The sequence below is a fragment of the Leuresthes tenuis genome, unplaced genomic scaffold (genome assembly GCF_036924035.1).
Source record: "Leuresthes tenuis unplaced genomic scaffold, fLeuTen1.0.hap1 SCAF_10, whole genome shotgun sequence".
Classification (NCBI taxonomy): Eukaryota; Metazoa; Chordata; class Actinopteri; order Atheriniformes; family Atherinopsidae; genus Leuresthes; species Leuresthes tenuis.
In genome coordinates, this window is record NW_027325364.1 from 26,925,629 (window position 1) to 26,947,476 (window position 21,848).

At 41.0% G+C, this 21,848-nt stretch overlaps 2 non-coding genes across 2 annotated transcripts; one reads left to right on the plus strand and one right to left on the minus strand.

Annotated features, from left to right (window-relative positions):
- The first annotated feature begins 11,325 nt into the window (after positions 1-11,325).
- Positions 11,326-11,440, plus strand: LOC140317291 (U5 spliceosomal RNA). The gene has a single exon (XR_011917618.1). It is a non-coding gene; the product is annotated as a U5 spliceosomal RNA (small nuclear RNA).
- A 2,145-nt stretch (positions 11,441-13,585) lies between these two features.
- On the minus strand, positions 13,586-13,700 carry LOC140317293 (U5 spliceosomal RNA). Its single transcript, XR_011917619.1, has one exon. It is a non-coding gene; the product is annotated as a U5 spliceosomal RNA (small nuclear RNA).
- Positions 13,701-21,848: the final 8,148 nt, after the last annotated feature.

Below are 21,848 nucleotides of genomic sequence, written 5' to 3' on the forward strand. Positions count from 1 at the left end.
AGTTTAGATCCCACATTTGTTGATAGGCATTCATTTATTTCTTCACTTCTGATGAAGTTTCAACAATAAACAACAAACTTTGTATTATGAGAAAGAACCAGACTCATTCTTCAGGAATCCGAAAATAAGCTCTATTTTACGAGTTATGCACGAATTCGGATTCTCCTATAAAACCTTAACTCTAACCAAGTTAAGACTGCTTTGTCCTTCATATTTATTCATGTCTAATCAAGTTTCAACGATAAACAACGTTGTACTTTGTACTTCTTCAGCAATAAGCATCTCTCGACATATGACGAAATACAGATTTTGCTATAAAATTAATTCCTTCTATCAGCCTGACTCAAAACTGTTTGTCCTCCTTATTTATCCACTTCAAATCAAGTTTCAACAATTAAAAAAATGTTGTAGTTTGAGAAAAAACAACTTAATCTTAAGCAATCAGTAGGGTAAGAAAGGGTAAGAAAAGGTGCAAATGCCAACCATACATCACTAAAAGGTGGAGCGGAAGTATTCGGCTGCAAGTAGGTGCGAATGCCTGACGATGTATGATCAAAAGAGGGAGCGGAGGTTTTCGGCTGCAAGGTCTGAATGTCCAACCATAATTTGTAAAAACCGGGGAAGAAAAGGCTCGAAAGCCCGACTATACACCATCAAAAGCGGGAGCGGAGGTGTTCGGCTGCAAGTAGGTGTGAATGTTCGACCATAATTTGTAAAAAGCGGGTAAGAAAAGGTTCGAATGCCCGACTATATATTAACCAAAGCAGGAGGAGAGGTCTTCGGATAAGAGTGGGTGAGAATTTACAACCATAATCTATAAAATGCGGTGAAAAAAAAGGTGTGAATACCCCATAGAACACTAAAAGGTAGAGCGGAAGTGTTCGGCTGCAAGAAGGTGTGAATGTCTGACCATAGTTTGTAAAAAGCGGGTAAGAAAAGGTTCGAATGCCCGAACATACACCATCAAAGGAGGGAGCGGAGGTGTTCCGCTGTAAGAAGGTGTGAATGTCCGACCATAGTTGGCAAAAAGCAGGTAAGAAAAGGTTAAAATACCCGATTGTACACAATCAATAGCGGGAGCAGAGTTGTTCCGCTACTAAAAGGTGTGAAAGTCCGACCATGGTTTGTAAAAAGCGGGTAAGAAAAGGTGCGAATGCCCGACAATGTATGATCAAAGGAGGGAGCGGAGGTTTTCGGCTGAAACAAGGTCTGAATGTCCATCCATATTTTGTAAAAATCTGGGAAGAAAAGGCTCGAAAGCCCGACTATACACCATCAACAGCTGGAGCGGAGGTGTTCAGCTGCAAGAAGGTCTGAATGTCCATCAATAATTGCTAGAAAACATGGAAGAGAATTTTCGAAAATCAAACCGCACATGATCATAAGCGGGAGAGGAGGTGTTCAAATGCAAGAAGGTGTGAATGTCCACCCATAATTACTGCAAAATGGGTAAGAAAAGGTACGAATGCCCAACCATACATGATCCTAACAGGGAGCGGAGGTGTTTGGCTGCGACAAGGTGTGTATGTCCACCCATAATTAATGAAAAGCGGGCAACAAGTAGGTTTGAATACCCATCATCAAAAGCAGGAGTGGATGTGTTCGGCTACAAGAAGGTTTGAATGTCTGACCATAGTTTGTAAAAAGCGGGTAAGAAAAGGTTCGAATGCCCGAACATACACCATCAAAGGAGGGAGCGGAGGTGTTCCGCTGTAAGAAGGTGTGAATGTCCAACCATAATTGGCGAAAAGCAGGTAAGAAAAGGTTAAAATACCCTATTGTACACAATCAATAGCGGGAGCAGAGTTGTTCCGCTACTAAAAGGTGTGAAAGTCCGACCATGAATTGTAAAAAGCGGGTAAGAAAAGGTGCGAATGCCCGACAATGTATGATCAAAAGAGGGAGCGGAGGTTTTCGGCTGAAAGAAGGTCCGAATGTCCATCCATAATTTGTAAAAATCGGGGAAGAAAAGGCTCGAAATCCCGACTATACACCATCAACAGCTGGAGCGGAGGTGTTCAGCTGCAAGACGGTCTGAATGTCCATCAATAATTGCTAGAAAACATGAAAGAAAATTTTCAAATATCAAACTGCACATGATCATAAGCAGGAGAGGAGGTGTTCAGCTGCAAGAAGGTGTGAATGTCTACCCATAATTACTGAAAAATGGGTAAGAGAAGGTGCGAATGCCTAACCATACATCATCAAAAGAGGGAGCGGAGGTGTTCCGCTGTAAGACGGTGTGAATGTCCGACCATAGATGGTAAAAAGCGGGTAAGAAAAGGTTAAATTACCCGACTGTACACAATCAAAAGAGGGAGCGGAGTTGTTCAGCTAAGAGAAGGTGTGAAAGTCCGACCTTGGTTTGTAAAAAGCGGGTAAGAAAAGGTTCGTATGCCCGAATATACACCATCAAAAGCGGAAGCGGAGGTGTTCGGCTGCAAGAAGGTGTGAACGTCCAACCAAAGTTTGTAAAAAGCAGTGAAGAAAAGTTTCGAATATCCAACCAAACATAATCAAAAGCGGGAGCAGAGCTGTTCGACTGCAAGTAGGTGTGAATGTCAGATCATAATTTGCAAAAAGCTGATGAGAAAGGGTGAGAATGCCCGACTATACACCATCAAATGCGGGAGCGGAAGTGTTCGGCTGTGAGTAGGTGTGAATGTCAAACCATAATTGCTGAAAAATGTGTTAGAAAAGACTAGAATGCCGGACCATACATCATCAAAAGCTGGAAAAGTGGTGTTCGGCTGCAAGTAGGTGTGAATGTCCAGCCATAATTACTCACAAACCGGTAAGAAAAGGTAGTATTGCCAGACCATACATTATCAAAACAGGGAGCGGAGGTGGTTCAGCTGCAAGGTGTGAATGTCTGACTAAAGTTTATAAAAAGCGGGTAAGACAAGGTGCGAATGCCTGACAATGTATGATCAAATGAGGGAGCGGAGGTTTTCGGCTGCAAGGTCTGAATGTACAACCATAATTTGTAAAAACCGGGGAAGAAAAGGCTCGAAAGCCCGACTATACACCATCAAAAGCGGGAGCGGAGGTGTTCGGCTGCAAGTAGGTGTGAATGTTCGACCATAATTTGTAAAAAGCGGGTAAGAAAAGGTTTGAATGCCCGACTATATATTAACAAAAGCAGGAGGAGAGGTCTTCGGATAAGAGTGGGTGAGAATTTCCAACCATAATCAATAAAATGCGGTGAAAAAAAAGGTGTGAATACCCCATAGAACACTAAAAGGTGGAGCAGAAGTGTTCGGCTGCAAGAAGGTGTGACTGTTCGACTATATTTGGTGAAAAGCAGGTGAAGCAAGGTCTGAATGCCCAACCTTACATCATCAAAAACGAGATCAGAGGTGTTTGTCTGCAAGAAGGCCATAGTTTGCCAAAAGCGGGTAAGCTGCGAATGACCGACTAAATATCAACAAAAGTGGGGGCGGAGGTCTTCGGATGCAAGTGGGTGTGAATATCCAACCATACAAGTATGGTGGAGAGGAAGCTGTGAATGGCTGACCATAGTAAAAAGCGGGTGAGAAAAGGTGCGAATGTCCAATCATACATGATCAAAACAGGGAGCGGAGGTGTTTGGCTGCGACAAGGTGTGTATGTCCACCCATAATTAATGAAAAGCGGGCAACAAGTAGGTTTGAATACCCATCATCAAAAGCAGGAGTGGATGTGTTCGGCTACAAGAAGGTTTGAATGTCTGACCATAGTTTGTAAAAAGCGGGTAAGAAAAGGTTCGAGTGCCCGAACATACACCATCAAAAGAGGGAGCGGAGGTGTTCCGCTGTAAGACGGTGTGAATGTCCAACAATAGTTGGTAAAAAGCGGGTAAGAAAAGGTTAAATTACCCGACTGTACACAATCAAAAGAGGGAGCGGAGTTGTTCAGCTAAGAGAAGGTGTGAAAGTCCGACCTTGGTTTGTAAAAAGCGGGTAAGAAAAGGTTCGTATGCCCGAATATACACCATCAAAAGCGGAAGCGGAGGTGTTCGGCTGCAAGATATTGTGAACGTCCGACCAAAGTTTGTAAAAAGCAGTTAAGAAAAGGTTCGAATATCTAACCAAACATAAGAATGAGTCTTTTCCGCTGTAGAATGCCCGACTATAGACCATCAAATGCGGGAGCGGAGGTGTTCGGCTCTGAGTAGGTGTGAATGTCCGACCATAATTGCTGAAGAATGTGTTAGAAAAGGTAAGAATGCTGGACCATACATCATCAAAAGCGGTAGAGATGGTGTTCGGCTGCAAAAAGGTGTGACTGTTCGACTAAAGTTTGTAAAAAGTGGGTAAGACAAAGTGCGAATGCCTGACAATGTATGATCAAAAGCGGGAGCGGAGGTGTTCAGCTGCAAGAAGGTCTACATGTCCATCAATAATTGCTAGAAAACATGAAAGAAACTTTTCGAAAATCAAACCGCACATGATCATAAGTGGGATAGGAGGTGTTCAGCTGCAAGGTGTGAATGTCCACCCATAATTCCTGAAAAATGGGCAAAAAAAAGGTGTGAATGCCCAACCATACATCATCAAAAGCAGGAGTGGAAGTGTTCAGCTACAAGAAGGTGTGAACGTCCAACCAAAATATGTAAAAAGAAGTTAAGAAAAGGTTCGAATATCCAACCAAACATAATCAAAAGCGGGAGCAGAGCTGTTCGACTGCAAGTAGGTGTGAATGTCAGATCATAATTTGCAAAAAGCTGATGAGAAAGGGTGAGAATGCCCGACTATACATCATCAAATGCGGGAGCGGAGTTGTTCGGCTGTGAGTAGGTGTGAATCTCCGACCATAATTGCTGAAAAATGTGTTAGAAAAGGTAAAAATGCCGGTCCATACATCATCAAAAGCGAGAGAGGTTGTGTTCGGCTGCAAGTAGGTGTGAATGTCCAGCCATAATTACTCACAAACGGGTAAGAAAAGGTAGTATTGCCAGACCATATATGATCAAAACAGGGAGCGGAGGTGGTTCAGCTGCAAGAAGGTTTGAATGTCAAACTAAAGTTCAAATATATTAACAAAAGCGGGAGGAGAGGTCTTCGGATGAAATTGGTTGAAAATTTCCAACCAAAATGTATAAAATGCGGTAAAAAAAAGGTGTGATAGAACACTAAAAGGTGGAGCGGAAGTGTTCGGCTGCAAGAAGGTGTGAATGTCCGACTATATTTGGTGAAAAGCAGGTGAAGCAAGGTCTGAATGCCCAACCTTACATCATCAAAAGCAAGATCAGAGTTGTTTGGCTAAAAAGCGGGTAAGAAAAGGTTAAAATTCCCGACTGTACACAATCAATAGTGGGAGCGGATGTGTTCGGCTACAAGAAGGTGTGACAGTCCGACCATGGTTTGTAAAAAGCGGGTAAGAAAAGGTGCGAATGTCCAAAAATGTATGATCAAAAGAGAGAGCGGAGGTTTTCGGATACACGGTTTGAATGTCCTACCATAGTTTGTAAATAGCGGGTAAGAAAAGGTTCGAATGCCCGACTATACACCATAAAAAGCGGGAGCGGAGGTGTTCCGCTGTAAGACGGTGTGAATGTCCGACCATAGTTGGTAAAAAGCGGGTAAGAAAAGGTTAAAATACCCGACTGTACACAATCAATAGCGGGAGCGGAAGTGTTCGGCTACAAGAAGGTGTGAAGAAGATGCAGTAGAAGAAGTTGAAATCCATCTACACATTGATAAATATGAAGGACAAAGCAGTTCCCACTTGCCCATAAGAAAATAAGCTTATTCTCGGATTCCTGATCCTTCAGTGTTGCTCTTTCTTCTACTGCAAAATACAGTGTTGTTCTTTGTTGAAGTCGATCTAGACATTGATAAATATGAAGGAAAAAGCAGTTTTAACTTGGTTTGAGTGAATGAATTCATTTTATACATAAAATCCGAAATCGTGCAGAACTCATGAAAATAAGCTTATTCTCGGATTCCTAAAACTTTTGATTGGCTCTTTCTTTTACTGCAAAGTACAACGTTGTTTTTTTGTTTAAATCTATCGAGACATTGATAAATATGAAGGTAAAAGCCGTTTTAACATAGTTTGAGTGAAGGAATTGATTTTATAGAAAAAAATCCCAAATCATGCAGAACTCCTCAAAAGGGGCGTATGGCTTAATCACAAGTGTGGTTCTTTCTCATTCAGGGTAGTATGAGGAAGTTTATGCTTGAAATATATGTAGAAATGGGTACATATGAAGGACAAAGCAGTGTTAACTTAGTTTGAGAGAAGGAATTCATTTTATACATAAAATCCCAAATCATGCAGAACGTATGAAAAGAAGCTTATTCTCGGATTCCTGATCCTTCAGTTTTGCTCTTTCTTCTACTGCAAAATACAATGTTGTTCTTTGTTGAAGTCGATCTAGACATTGATAAATATGAAGGAAAAAGCAGTTTTAACTTGGTTTAAGTGAATGAATTAATTTTATACATAAAATCCGAAATCGTGCAGAACTCATGAAAATAAGCTTATTCTCGGATTCCTAAAACTTTTGATTTGCTCTTTCTTTTATTGCAAAGTACAACGTTGTTTTTTTGCTTAAATCTATTGAGACATTGATAAATATGAAGGTAAAAGCCGTTTTAACATAGTTTGAGTGAAGGAATTAATTTTATAGATAAAATCCCAAATCATGCAGAACTCCTCAAAAGGGAGGTATGGCTTAATCACAAGTGTGGCTCTTTCTCATTCAGGGTAGTATGAGGAAGTTTATGCTTGAAATATATGTAGAAATGGGTACATATGAAGGACAAAGCAGTGTTAACTTAGTTTGAGAGAAGGAATTCATTGTATACATAAAATCCCAAATCATGCAGAACGTATGAAAAGAAGCTTATTCTCGGATTCCTGATCCTTCAGTTTTGCTCTTTCTTCTACTGCAAAATACAATGTTGTTCTTTGTTGAAGTCGATCTAGACATTGATAAATATGAAGGAAAAAGCAGTTTTTACTTGGTTTGAGTGAATGAATTCATTTTATACATAAAATCCGAAATCGTGCAGAACTCATGAAAATAAGCTTATTCTCGGATTCCTAAAACTTTTGATTTGCTCTTTCTTTTATTGCAAAGTACAACGTTGTTTTTTTGTTTAAATCTATTGAGACATTGATAAATATGAAGGTAAAAGCCGTTTTAACATAGTTTGAGTGAAGGAATTAATTTTATAGATAAAATCCCAAATCATGCAGAACTCCTCAAAAGGGAGGTATGGCTTAATCACAAGTGTGGCTCTTTCTCATTCAGGGTAGTATGAGGAAGTTTATGCTTGAAATATATGTAGAAATGGGTACATATGAAGGACAAAGCAGTGTTAACTTAGTTTGCGTGAAGAAATTCATTTTATACATAAAATCCGAAATCGTGCAGAACTCATGAAAATAAGCTTATTCTCGGATTCCTAAAACTTTTGATTTGCACTTTCTTTTACTGCAAAGTACAACGTTGTTTTTTGTTGAAATCTATCTAGACATTGATAAATACCAGCCGAAACTCTGCTGCCGCTTTTGATAATTTATGGTTGGGCATTCTTACCTTTTCTTACCCGCTTTTTACAAATTATGATCTTAGATTCACACCTACTTGCACTACTTACTACCTTCTCATCCACTTATGATCATGTGCGGTTGGGCTTTCGCACCTTTTCTTACCCATTTTTCAGTAATTATGGGTGGACATTCAGACCTTCTTGCAGCCGAAAACCTCCGCTCCTCTTTTGATCATACATTGTCGGGCATTCACACCTTGTCTTACCCGCTTTTTACAAACTTTAGTCGGACATTCAAACCTTCTTGCAGCTGAACCACCTCCGCTCCCTGTTTTGATCATATATGGTCTGGCAATAGTACCTTTTCTTACCCATTTGTGAGTAATTATGGCTGGACATTCACACCTTCTTGCAGCCGAACACAACCTCTCCCGCTTTTGATGATATATGGTCCGGCATTCTTACCTTTTCTAACACATTTTTCAGCAATTATGGTCGGACATTCACACCTACTCACAGACGAACACCTCCGCTCCCACATTTGATAGTGTATAGTCGGGCATTCTCACCCTTTCTCATCAGCTTTTTGCAAATTATGATCTGATATTCACACCTACTTGCAGTCGAACAGCTCTGCTCCCGCTTTTGATTATGTTTGGTTGGATATTCGAACATTTTCTTAATGCTTTTTACAAACTTTGGTCGGACGTTCACACCGTCTTACAGCCGAACACCTCTGCTCCCGCTTTTGATGGTGTATAGTCGGGCATTCGAGCCTTTTCTTACCCACCTATTACTTACTATGGTTGGACATTCAAACCTTCTTGTAGCCGAACACATCCGCTCCTGCTTTTGATGATGTATGATTTGGCATTCGCACCTTTTCTTACCCATTTTTCAGTAATTATGGGTAGACATTCACACCTTCTTGCAGCTGAACACCTCCGCTCCCACTTTTGATGGTGTATAGTCGGGCTTTCGAGCCTTTTCTTCCCCGGTTTTTACAAATTATGGTTGGACATTCAGACCTTCTTGCAGCCGAAAACCTCCACTCCCTCTTTTGATCATACATTGTCGGGCATTCGCACCTTTTCTTACCCGCTTTTTACAAACCATGGTCGGACTTTCACACCTTTTAGTAGCCGAACAACTCCGCTCCCACTATTGATTGTGTACTGTCGGGTATTTTAACCTTTTCTTACCCGCTTTTTACCAACTATGGTTGGACATTCACACCTTCTTACAGCAGAACACCTCCGCTCCCTTTTTTGATTATGTATGGTTTGACATTCGCACCTTCTCTCACCCGCCTTTTACTATGGTCGGCCATTCACAGCTTCCTCTCCACCATACTTGTATGGTGGGATATTCACACCCACTTGCATCCGAAGACCTCCGCCCCCACTTTTGTTGATATTTAGTCGGTCATTCGCAGCTTACCCGCTTTTGGCAAACTATGGCCTTCTTGCAGCCAAACACCTCTGATCTCGCTTTTGATGATGTAAGGTTGGGCATTCAGACCTTGCTTCACCTGCTTTTCACCAAATATAGTCGGACATTCACACCTTCTTGCAGCCGAACACTTTAGTGTTCTATGAGGCATTCACATATTTTTTTTCACCGTATTTTATAGATTATGGTTGGAAATTCTCACCCACTCTCATCCGAAGACCTCTCCTCCCGCTTTTGTTAATATATAGTCGGGCATTCGAACCTTTTCTTACCCGCTTTTTACAAATTATGGTCGAACATTCACACCTACTTGCAGCTGAATACTTCCGCTCCACCTTTTAGGTATGTATGGTTGGCATTTGCACCTCTTTTTATACTGATTGCTGAAGATTAAGTTGTTCTTTCTCAAACTACAAATTTTTTTTAATTGTTGAAACTTGATTTGAAGTGGATAAATAAGGAGGACAAACAGTTTTAAGTCAGGCTGATAGAAGGAATTAATTTTATAGCAAAATCTGTATTTCGTCATATGTCGAGAGATGCTTATTGCTGAAGAAGTTCTTTCTCATTCTACAAAGTACAACGTTGTTTATCGTTGAAACTTGATTAGACATGAATAAATATGAAGGACAAAGCAGTCTTAACTTGGTTTGAGTTAATGAATTCGTTTTATAGGAGAATCCGAATTCGTGCATAACTCATAAAATAGAGCTTATTTTCGGATTCCTGAAGAATGAGTCTGGTTCTTTCTCATAATACAAAGTTTGTTGTTTATTGTTGAAACTTCTTCAGAAGTGAAGAAATAAATGAATGCCTATCAACAAATGTGGGATCTAATCTCTAGTGCTTCCTCTAAAATAATTTCCTTTCTCAATTTAGAAATGTGTGTGTGTAAGTCACAACACCCGTGACACCAAAACGGCTTTCTTTTCTCTACACTCTGCACTATGAGCACACACACCAAATCAGAAAGGCTTTTTTCTCTCTTTTCTACATTATGGACTGTGGGGACACAAAACCGCTCTCTCTCTTTTTTTTTTTTTATCGTGTGCCAGGGCGTTGTCTCACGTATTAGATTATGCTTAAGATACGAATGGGTTTATCAGTCACATCAGAATCCATACATACTGATCCTCCCGTAATAAAATGGTCGGATCTTATCAAACACACTTTGTTTCTTGTGACAATCAAGTCAGCGAAACAGCGTATACACGTCAAGACACTGAATCAAGTTTGCCACAAGAACTCATAAGTTTGGCAGTATTGCTCTGCCGTCAGCAATCATACACCCATTTTATTTTCGTGAGACATGTGCAAGCACCTGTTCATCTACTGTTCTATCACTATGAATTAGTGATCTATTATCAATAAGGATACTTCTACAACTACTATCAAAGTATGTCCGGACTTCTTATGTTGTCAGTTGCTATATATGAATAAGTGGGTAGCTACTGACAAGCATTAAGCATGTCACACAGCCCAAACATATAACATTTCAGGACACACCACACAGTTAACAACCACAGTGAAGCGTGTCAAAGCCCAGACATGTAACATTCAACAGGACACTTACACAACACATTCAAATCAAACAGTCAGACAACATACAAGAACATATACCCCAGCCGGCATTGCTCCCTGCCTATTTTCGTACAGCACACTATGTGTGCGCACACCTTTATTCACAAACTCTTCAACTTATACTCTTTTACCGAAGCTGCTACAGCTCGATTGGCCGAATACCCTTTGATCCTATTTCGGTGAATTTGACATCTGCCTTACATATAACAGATTAGCGGTTTAGCAGTTTTAATTTAGTTTGAGTGAAGGAATTCATTTTATAGCAAAATCCGAAATCGTGAAGAACTCATGAAAGTAAGCTTATTCTCGGATTCCTGAAACTTTAGATTTGCTCTTTCTTTTACTGCAAAGTACAACGTTGTTTTTTTTTGTTTAAATCTTTCTAGACATGGTAAATATTAAGGACAAAGCAGTTTTCACATAGTTTGAGTGAAGGAATTCATTTTATAGATAAAATCCCAAGAGTCTGCTGAGAAAAGAGAGTGAATGCGAAGTAGACTTTAACACGGCTATGGGAGCGAGCCGAGTGTGGGCTAACCGGGAGAATTGCTTGAAAGAAACGCGACACCGAATGAGTGATCAGAACAAAGCCTCAATACGGGATTCTCGTGGTGTTTTTGTTGCTGCCTTGTCTTTTGCACAGAGTAAAAGACAAGGCAGCCATCGAATAGGGCCTGATTGTTCCTAGTTGGTCAGCCGAGGAGCAAGGGGGGGGGGGGAGCAAGCGTCTCAACCAAGCAAAGCTCACCATGGGGAAGGTGGCTATGCCAACTAGACTGTTGCCCTGCTCCCGCAGTGACGGATAATCGTACTCTGGTTTCTCTTCATAACGTACAAGTCTTTCGCCTTTTACTAAAGATTTCTGTGGAGAGCAGCACTAATGAGTTGTTTCTATTTTTGGCAGGCTTTACCTTTGCGGGTAAAGCCCTTTCTGTCTGTGCAAAAGAAATCTTGTTACTGTGCAGAGTGACTTCTCTGAGTAGAGTCGCCTTACTTGTTGCGACTGTGCCGATGTTCGAAGCTGGAGTGCAAAGTTGTTGCTTGAATGGTGCTTGCTGGAGCGTGCGGGAGTGCAAAGTTATACCATTTAAAAGGGCTGAAGAGTGCTCAGTGCAGCGGGTGGGCGACACTCTGGCCACCTTGAAAACCGAGGTTACATCCACTACCAGGGGCAGCCCAAGTTCTGCCGCAAGTGTGGTGAGCATGGGCACCTGGTTGAGGCTTGTACCAAGGTGTTATGTGGGAAGAGCTGAGAAATTGGGCAAACTTTTGGAGAGTGTCCAAATGGCAGGAAATGTAATCTCTGTGGAGAATTAAATCACCTCTTCAGAGATTGCCCTAAATCTTTTGCCAACAAATTAAAGACGGTAAAGCCACAGTCAAGCCAACAAAGAGAAGGACCAAAGGTGGCAGTTGGTGAACAAAGTGAAGAGGTTGACCCAATAAATTCAAACTTCCCGCCAAAAGCTTGGATTGGAAGTGAGGAGCAAAAAGGGGAGGGGCCTGTAGAGGCCTCACCACTCAGTGTTGAAGTCTGTGAGAATTCACAGGCAGAGGGTGGAGCTATGCTAAATGAGGAGGAAGAGCAGACAGGTGAGTCTAGTGAAGATACTCACCTCCCCGAAGGTCAACAGCCGAAGAGGACGGCATCTGAGCCTCTGATTCCCCAGTGGTATCAGAGAAGAGGGGAAGAGTTAGGTCCCTTTCAGACAGTTCTTCAGTGGAAGAACCTAGAGTCTTCCCCTCCGACTCACCAAATGAGGTCTTCTTTTTAACTTCAGCTCTGCAATCAACCCCCAGGGACTCAAAGTTAAATGCAATATCGATAAATGGGGCCACATTTCCTCCCATTGTCTATGGTTTTTTAAAAAAGGTAGTCCACATTCTTGTATTAAAAACACATCTGATTTTATGGAGTCTAAGAAGGATAAAATACTCTGGGCTCTTGTGTTTGATTTCACACTTCTCACATTTAGTGTTGAGAAGGTGAGAACCATTAAAAGCATAAAGGAAAGTAGGTATGTCATTTTCGTTTTTCTAAGTTATCAAAACAAATTACACACAGGTTATTTCTTGGGAAACTAGCTCTTCCTTCATTTCTTTAGGTGAAAAGTGAGTAGGGTGATCTATATTTCCTTTTCGGACTCTCGGTGTTGGCCTCTGACGCAATGTTGCATTTAACTTTGAGTCCCTGGGGGTTGATTGCAGAGCTGAAGTTAAAAAGGAGACCTCATTTGGTGAGTCGGAGGGGAAGACTCTAGGTTCTTCCACTGAAGAACTGTCTGAAAGGGACCTAACTCTTCCCCTCTTCTCTGATACCACTGGGGAATCAGAGGCTCAGATGCCGTCCTCTTCGGCTGTTGACCTTCGGGGAGGTGAGTATCTTCACTAGACTCACCTGTCTGCTCTTCCTCCTCATTTAGCGTAGCTCCACCCTCTGCCTGTGAATTCTCACAGACTTCAACACTGAGTGGTGAGGCCTCTACAGGCCCCTCCCCTTTTTGCTCCTCACTTCCAATCCAAGCTTTTGGCGGGAAGTTTGAATTTATTGGGTCAACCTCTTCACTTTGTTCACCAACTGCCACCTTTGGTCCTTCTCTTTGTTGGCTTGACTGTGGCTTTACCGTCTTTAATTTGTTGGCAAAAGATTTAGGGCAATCTCTGAAGAGGTGATTTAATTCTCCACAGAGATTACATTTCCTGCCATTTGGACACTCTCCAAAAGTTTGCCCAATTTCTCTGCTCTTCCCACATAACACCTTGGTACAAGCCTCAACCAGGTGCCCATGCTCACCACACTTGCGGCAGAACTTGGGCTGCCCCTGGTAGTGGATGTAACCTCGGTTTTCAAGGTGGCCAGAGTGTCGCCCACCCGCTGCACTGAGCACTCTTCAGCCCTTTTAAATGGTATAACTTTGCACTCCCGCACGCTCCAGCAAGCACCATTCAAGCAACAACTTTGCACTCCAGCTTCGAACATCGGCACAGTCGCAACAAGTAAGGCGACTCTACTCAGAGAAGTCACTCTGCACAGTAAGAAGATTTCTTTTGCACAGACAGAAAGGGCTTTACCCGCAAAGGTAAAGCCTGCCAAAAATAGAAACAACTCATTAGTGCTGCTCTCCACAGAAATCTTTAGTAAAAGGCGAAAGACTTGTACGTTATGAAGAGAAACCAGAGTACGATTATCCGTCACTGCGGGAGCAGGGCAACAGGCTAGTTGGCATAGCCACCTTCCCCATGGTGAGCTTTGCTTGGTTGAGACGCTTGCTCCCCCCCCCCCCCTTGCTCCTCGGCTGACCAACTAGGAACAATCGGGCCCTATTCGATGGCTGCCTTGTCTTTTACTCTGTGCAAAAGACAAGGCAGCAACAAAAACACCACGAGAATCCCGTATTGAGGCTTTGTTCTGATCGCTCATTCGGTGTCGCGTTTTTTTCAAGCAATTCTCTCGGTTAGCCCACACTCGGCTCGCTCCCATAGCCGTGTTAAAGTCTACTTCGCATTCACTCTCTTTTCTCAGCAGACTCTTGGGATTTTATCTATAAAATGAATTCCTTCACTCAAACTATGTGAAAACTGCTTTGTCCTTAATATTTACCATGTCTAGAAAGATTTAAACAAAAAAAACAACGTTGTACTTTGCAGTAAAAGAAAGAGCAAATCTAAAGTTTCAGGAATCCGAGAATAAGCTTACTTTCATGAGTTCTTCACGATTTCGGATTTTGCTATAAAATGAATTCCTTCACTCAAACTAAATTAAAACTGCTAAACCGCTAATCTGTTATATGTAAGGCAGATGTCAAATTCACCGAAATAGGATCAAAGGGTATTCGGCCAATCGAGCTGTAGCAGCTTCGGTAAAAGAGTATAAGTTGAAGAGTTTGTGAATAAAGGTGTGCGCACACATAGTGTGCTGTACGAAAATAGGCAGGGAGCAATGCCGGCTGGGGTATATGTTCTTGTATGTTGTCTGACTGTTTGATTTGAATGTGTTGTGTAAGTGTCCTGTTGAATGTTACATGTTTGGGCTTTGACACGCTTCACTGTGGTTGTTAACTGTGTGGTGTGTCCTGAAATGTTATATGTTTGGGCTGTGTGACATGCTTAATGCTTGTCAGTAGCTACCCACTTATTCATATATAGCAACTGACAACATAAGAAGTCCGGACATACTTTGATAGTAGTTGTAGAAGTATCCTTATTGATAATAGATCACTAATTCATAGTGATAGAACAGTAGATGAACAGGTGCTTGCACATGTCTCACGAAAATAAAATGGGCGTATGATTGCTGACGGCAGAGCAATACTGCCAACTTATGAGTTCTTGTGGCAAACTTGATTCAGTGTCTTGACGTGTATACGCTGTTTCGCTGACTTGATTGTCACAAAAAACAAAGTGTGTTTGATAAGATCCGACCATTTTATTACGGGAGGATCAGTATGTATGGATTCTGATGTGACTGATAAACCCATTCGTATCTTAAGCATAATCTAATACGTGAGACAACGCCCTGGCACACGATAAAAAAAAAAAAAGAGAGAGAGCGGTTTTGTGTCCCCACAGTCCATAATGTAGAAAAGAGAGAAAAAACCCTTTCTGATTTGGTGTGTGTGCTCATAGTGCAGAGTGTAGAGAAAAGAAAGCCGTTTTGGTGTCACGGGTGTTGTGACTTACACACACACATTTCTAAATTGAGAAAGGAAATTATTTTAGAGGAAGCACTAGAGATTAGATCCCACATTTGTTGATAGGCATTCATTTATTTCTTCACTTCTGATGAAGTTTCAACAATAAACAACAAACTTTGTATTATGAGAAAGAACCAGACTCATTCTTCAGGAATCCGAAAATAAGCTCTATTTTATGAGTTATGCACGAATTCGGATTCTCCTATAAAACGAATTCATTAACTCAAACCAAGTTAAGACTGCTTTGTCCTTCATATTTATTCATGTCTAATCAAGTTTCAACGATAAACAACGTTGTACTTTGTAGAATGAGAAAGAACTTCTTCAGCAATAAGCATCTCTCGACATATGACGAAATACAGATTTTGCTATAAAATTAATTCCTTCTATCAGCCTGACTTAAAACTGTTTGTCCTCCTTATTTATCCACTTCAAATCAAGTTTCAACAATTAAAAAAAATTTGTAGTTTGAGAAAGAACAACTTAATCTTCAGCAATCAGTATAAAAAGAGGTGCAAATGCCAACCATACATACCTAAAAGGTGGAGCGGAAGTATTCAGCTGCAAGTAGGTGTGAATGTTCGACCATAATTTGTAAAAAGCGGGTAAGAAAAGGTTCGAATGCCCGACTATATATTAACAAAAGCGGGAGGAGAGGTCTTCGGATGAGAGTGGGTGAGAATTTCCAACCATAATCTATAAAATACGGTGAAAAAAAATATGTGAATGCCTCATAGAACACTAAAAGCGGAAGTGTTTGGCTGCAAGAAGGTGTGAATGTCCGACTATATTTGGTGAAAAGCAGGTGAAGCAAGGTCTGAATGCCCAACCTTACATCATCAAAAGCGAGATCAGAGGTGTTTGGCTGCAAGAAGGCCATAGTTTGCCAAAAGCGGGTAAGCTGCGAATGACCGACTAAATATCAACAAAAGTGGGGGCGGAGGTCTTCGGATGCAAGTGGGTGTGAATATCCCACCATACAAGTATGGTGGAGAGGAAGCTGTGAATGGCCGACCATAGTAAAAGGCGGGTGAGAGAAGGTGCGAATGTCAAACCATACATAATCAAAAAAGGGAGCGGAGGTGTTCTGCTGTAAGAAGGTGTGAATGTCCAACCATAGTTGGTAAAAAGCGGGTAAGAAAAGGTTAAAATACCCGACTGTACACAATCAATAGCGGGAGCGGAGTTGTTCGGCTACTAAAAGGTGTGAAAGTCCGACCATGGTTTGTAAAAAGCGGGTAAGAAAAGGTGCGAATGCCCGACAATGTATGATCAAAAGAGGGAGTGGAGGTTTTCGGCTGCAAGAAGGTCTGAATGTCCAACCATAATTTGTAAAAACCGGGGAAGAAAAGGCTCGAAAGCCCGACTATACACCATCAAAAGTGGGAGCGGAGGTGTTCAGCTGCAAGACGGTCTGAATGTCTATCAATAATTGCTAGAAAACATGAAAGAAAATTTTCGAATATCAAACTGCACATGATCATAAGCGGGAGAGGAGGTGTTCAGCTGCAAGAAGGTGTGAATGTCTACCCATAATTACTGAAAAATGGGTAAGAAAAGGTGCGAATGCCTAACCATACATCATCAAAAGAGGGAGCGGAGGTGTTCCGCTGTAAGACGGTGTGAATGTCCGATCATAGTTGGTAAAAAGCGGGTAAGAAAAGGTTAAAATACCCGACTGTACACAATCAAAAGAGGGAGCGGAGTTGTTCAGCTAAGAGAAGGTGTGAAAGTCCGACCATGGTTTGTAAAAAGCGGGTAAGAAAAGGTTCGTATGCCCGAATATACACTATCAAAACCGGAAGCGTAGGTGTTCGGCTGCAAGAAGGTGTGAACGTCCGACCAAAGTTTGTAAAAAAGCAGTTAAGAAAAGGTTCGAATATCTAACCAAACATAATCAAAAGCGGGAGCAGAGCTGTTCGACTGCAAGTAGGTGTGAATGTCAGAGAATAATTTGCAAAAAGCTGATGAAAAAGGGTGAGAAATCCCGACTATACACCATCAAATGCGGTAGCGGAGTTGTTCGGCTGTGAGTAGGTGTGATTCTCCAACCATAATTGCTGAAAAATGTGTTAGAAAAGGTAAGAATGCCGGTCCATACATCATCAAAAGCGGGAGAGGTGGTGTTCGGCTGCAAGTAGGTGTGAATGTCCATTAATAATTGCTTTAAAACATGAAAGAAAATTTTCGAATATCAAACCTTACATGATCATTAGCGGGAGAGGAGGTGTTCAGCTGCAAGAAGATGTGAATATCCACCCATAATTACTGAAAAATGGGTAGGAAAAGATGCGAATGTCCAACCATAAATTATCAAAAGCAGGAGTGGAGTTGTTCAGCTACAAGAAGGTATGAAAGTCCAACCATGGTTTGTAAAAAGCGGGTAAGAGAAGGTTCGAATACCCGAATATATACCATCAAAAGCGGAAGCGGGGGTGTTCGGCTGCAAGAAGGTGTGAACGTCCGACCAAAGTTTGTAAAAAGCAGTTAAGAAAAGGTTTGAATACCCAACCGAACATAATCAAAAGCGGGAGCAGAGCTGTTCGACTGCAAGTAGGTGTGAATGTCAGATCATAATTGCTGAAAAATGTGATAGAAAAGACTAGAATGCCGGACAATACATCATCAAAAGCGGGAGAGATTGTTTTTCGGCTGCAAGTAGATGTGAATGTCCAGCCATAATTACTCACAAACGGGGGAAGAAAAGGTAGTATTTCCAGACCACACATGATCAAAACAGGGAGCGGAGGTTTTCGGCTGCAAGGTCTGAATGTCCAACCGTAATTTGTAAAAATCGGGGAAGAAAAGGCTCGAAAGCCCAACTATACACCATCAAAAGCGGGAGCAGAGGTGTTCAGGTGCAAGAAGGTCTGAATGTCCGACCAATAATTACTGAAAAATGGGTAAGAAAAGGTGCGAATGCCAAATCATACATCATCAAAAGCAGGAGCGGATGTGTTCGGCTACAAGAAGGTTTGAATGTCCAACCATAGTAAGTAATAGGTGGGTAAGAAAAGGCTCGAATGCCCGACTATACACCATCAAAAGCGGAAGCGGAGGTGTTCGGCTTCAAGACGGTGTGAACGTCCGACCAAAGTTTGTAAAAAGCATTAAGAAAATGTTCGAATATCCAACCAAACATAATCAAAAGCGGGAGCAGAGCTGTTCGACTGCAAGTAGGTGTGAATATCAGATCATAATTTGCAATAAGCTGATGAGAAAGGGTGAGAATGCCCGACTATACACTATCAAATGTGGGAGCGGAGGTGTTCGTCTGTGAGTAGGTGTGAATGTCCGACCATAATTGCTGAAAAATGTGTTAGAAAAGGTAAGAATGCCGGACCATATATCATCAAAAGCGGGAGAGGTTGTGTTCGGCTGCAAGAAGGTGTGAATGTCCAGCCATAATTACTCACAAATGGGTAAGAAAAGGTACTATTGCCAGACCATATATGATCAAAACAGGGAGCGGAGGTGGTTCAGCTGCAACAAGGTTTGAATGTCCGACTAAAGTTTGTAAAAAGCGGGTAAGACAAGGTGTGAATGCCCGACAATGTATGATCAAAAGAGGAGCGGAGGTTTTCGGCTGCAAGAAGGTCTGAATGTCCACCCATAATTACTGAAAAATGGGTAAGAAAAGGTGCGAAAGCCCAACCGCACATGATCATAAGTGGATGAGAAGGTAGTAAGTAGTGCAAGTAGGTGTGAATCTAAGATCATAATTTGTAAAAAGCGGGTAAGAAAAGGTAAGAATGCCCAACCATAAATTATCAAAAGCGGCAGCAGAGTTTCGGCTGGTATTTATCAATGTCTAGATAGATTTCAACAAAAAACAACGTTGTACTTTGCAGTAAAAGAAAGTGCAAATCAAAAGTTTTAGGAATCCGAGAATAAGCTTATTTTCATGAGTTCTGCACGATTTCGGATTTTATGTATAAAATGAATTTCTTCACGCAAACTAAGTTAACACTGCTTTGTCCTTCATATGTACCCATTTCTACATATATTTCAAGCATAAACTTCCTCATACTACCCTGAATGAGAAAGAGCCACACTTGTGATTAAGCCATACCTCCCTTTTGAGGAGTTCTGCATGATTTGGGATTTTATCTATAAAATTAATTCCTTCACTCAAACTATGTTAAAACGGCTTTTACCTTCATATTTATCAATGTCTCAATAGATTTAAGCAAAAAAACAACGTTGTACTTTGCAATAAAAGAAAGAGCAAATCAAAAGTTTTAGGAATCCGAGAATAAGCTTATTTTCATGAGTTCTGCACGATTTCGGATTTTATGTATAAAATTAATTCATTCACTTAAACCAAGTTAAAACTGCTTTTTCCTTCATATTTATCAATGTCTAGATCGACTTCAACAAAGAACAACATTGTATTTTGCAGTAGAAGAAAGAGCAAAACTGAAGGATCAGGAATCCGAGAATAAGCTTCTTTTCATACGTTCTGCATGATTTGGGATTTTATGTATAAAATGAATTCCTTCTCTCAAACTAAGTTAACACTGCTTTGTCCTTCATATGTACCCATTTCTACATATATTTCAAGCATAAACTTCCTCATACTACCCTGAATGAGAAAGAGCCACACTTGTGATTAAGCCATACCTCCCTTTTGAGGAGTTCTGCATGATTTGGGATTTTATCTATAAAATTAATTCCTTCACTCAAACTATGTTAAAACGGCTTTTACCTTCATATTTATCAATGTCTCAATAGATTTAAGCAAAAAAACAACGTTGTACTTTGCAATAAAAGAAAGAGCAAATCAAAAGTTTTAGGAATCCGAGAATAAGCTTATTTTCATGAGTTCTGCACGATTTCGGATTTTATGTATAAAATTAATTAATTCACTTAAACCAAGTTAAAACTGCTTCTTCCTTCATATTCATCAATGTCTAGATCGACTTCAACAAAGAACAACATTGTATTTTGCAGTAGAAGAAAGAGCAAAACTGAAGGATCAGGAATCCGAGAATAAGCTTCTTTTCATACGTTCTGCATGCTTTGGGATTTTATGTATAAAATGAATTCCTTCTCTCAAACTAAGTTAACACTGCTTTGTCCTTCATATGTACCCATTTCTACATATATTTCAAGCATAAACTTCCTCATACTACCCTGAATGAGAAAGAACCACACTTGTGATTAAGCCATACGCCCCTTTTGAGGAGTTCTGCATGATTTGGGATTTTTTTCTATAAAATCAATTCCTTCACTCAAACTATGTTAAAACGGCTTTTACCTTCATATTTATCAATGTCTCGATAGATTTAAACAAAAAAACAACGTTGTACTTTGCAGTAAAAGAAAGAGCCAATCAAAAGTTTTAGGAATCCGAGAATAAGCTTATTTTCATGAGTTCTGCACGATTTCGGATTTTATGTATAAAATGAATTCATTCACTCAAACCAAGTTAAAACTGCTTTTTCCTTCATATTTATCAATGTCTAGATCGACTTCAACAAAGAACAACACTGTATTTTGCAGTAGAAGAAAGAGCAACACTGAAGGATCAGGAATCCGAGAATAAGCTTATTTTCTTATGGGCAAGTGGGAACTGCTTTGTCCTTCATATTTATCAATGTGTAGATGGATTTCAACTTCTTCTACTGCATCTTCTTCACACCTTCTTGTAGCCGAACACTTCCGCTCCCGCTATTGATTGTGTACAGTCGGGTATTTTAACCTTTTCTTACCCGATTTTTACCAACTATGGTCGGACATTCACACCGTCTTACAGCGGAACACCTCCGCTCCCGCTTTTTATGGTGTATAGTCGGGCATTCGAACCTTTTCTTACCCGCTATTTACAAACTATTGTAGGACATTCAAACCTTCGTGTATCCGAAAACCTCCGCTCTCTCTTTTGATCATACATTTTCGGACATTCGCACCTTTTCTTACCCGCTTTTTACAAACCATGGTCGGACTGTCACACCTTCTTGTAGCCGAACACATCCGCTCCCACTATTGATTGTGTACAGTCGGGTATTTTAACCTTTTCTTACCCGCTTTTTACCAAGTATGGTCGGACATTCACACCTTCGTACAGCGGAACACCTCCGCTCCCTCTTTTGATGGTGTATGTTCGGGCATTCAAACCTTTTCTTACCCGCTTTTTCCAAACTATGGTCGGCTATTCACAGCTTCCTCTCCACCATACTTGTATGGTGGGATATTCCCACCCACTTGCATCCGAAAACCTCCGCCCCAAATTTTGTTGATATTTAGTCGGACATTCGCACCTTACCCGCTTTTGGCAAACTATGGCCTTCTTGCAGCCAAACAACTCTGATCTTGCTTTTGATGATGTAAGGTTGGGCATTCAGACCTTGCTTCACCTGCTTTTCACCAAATATAGTCGGACATTCACACCTTCTTGCAGCCGATTACTTCCGCTCCACCTTTTAGTGTTCTATCACACCTTTTTTTTCACCGCATTTTATACATTATGGTTGGAAATTTTCAACCAATTTCATCCGAAGACCTCTCCTCCCGCTTTTGTTAATATATTTGAACTTTAGTTTGACATTCAAACCTTCTTGCAGCTGAACCACCTCCGCTCCCTGTTTTGATCATATATGGTCTGGCAATACTACCTTTTCTTACCCGTTTGTGA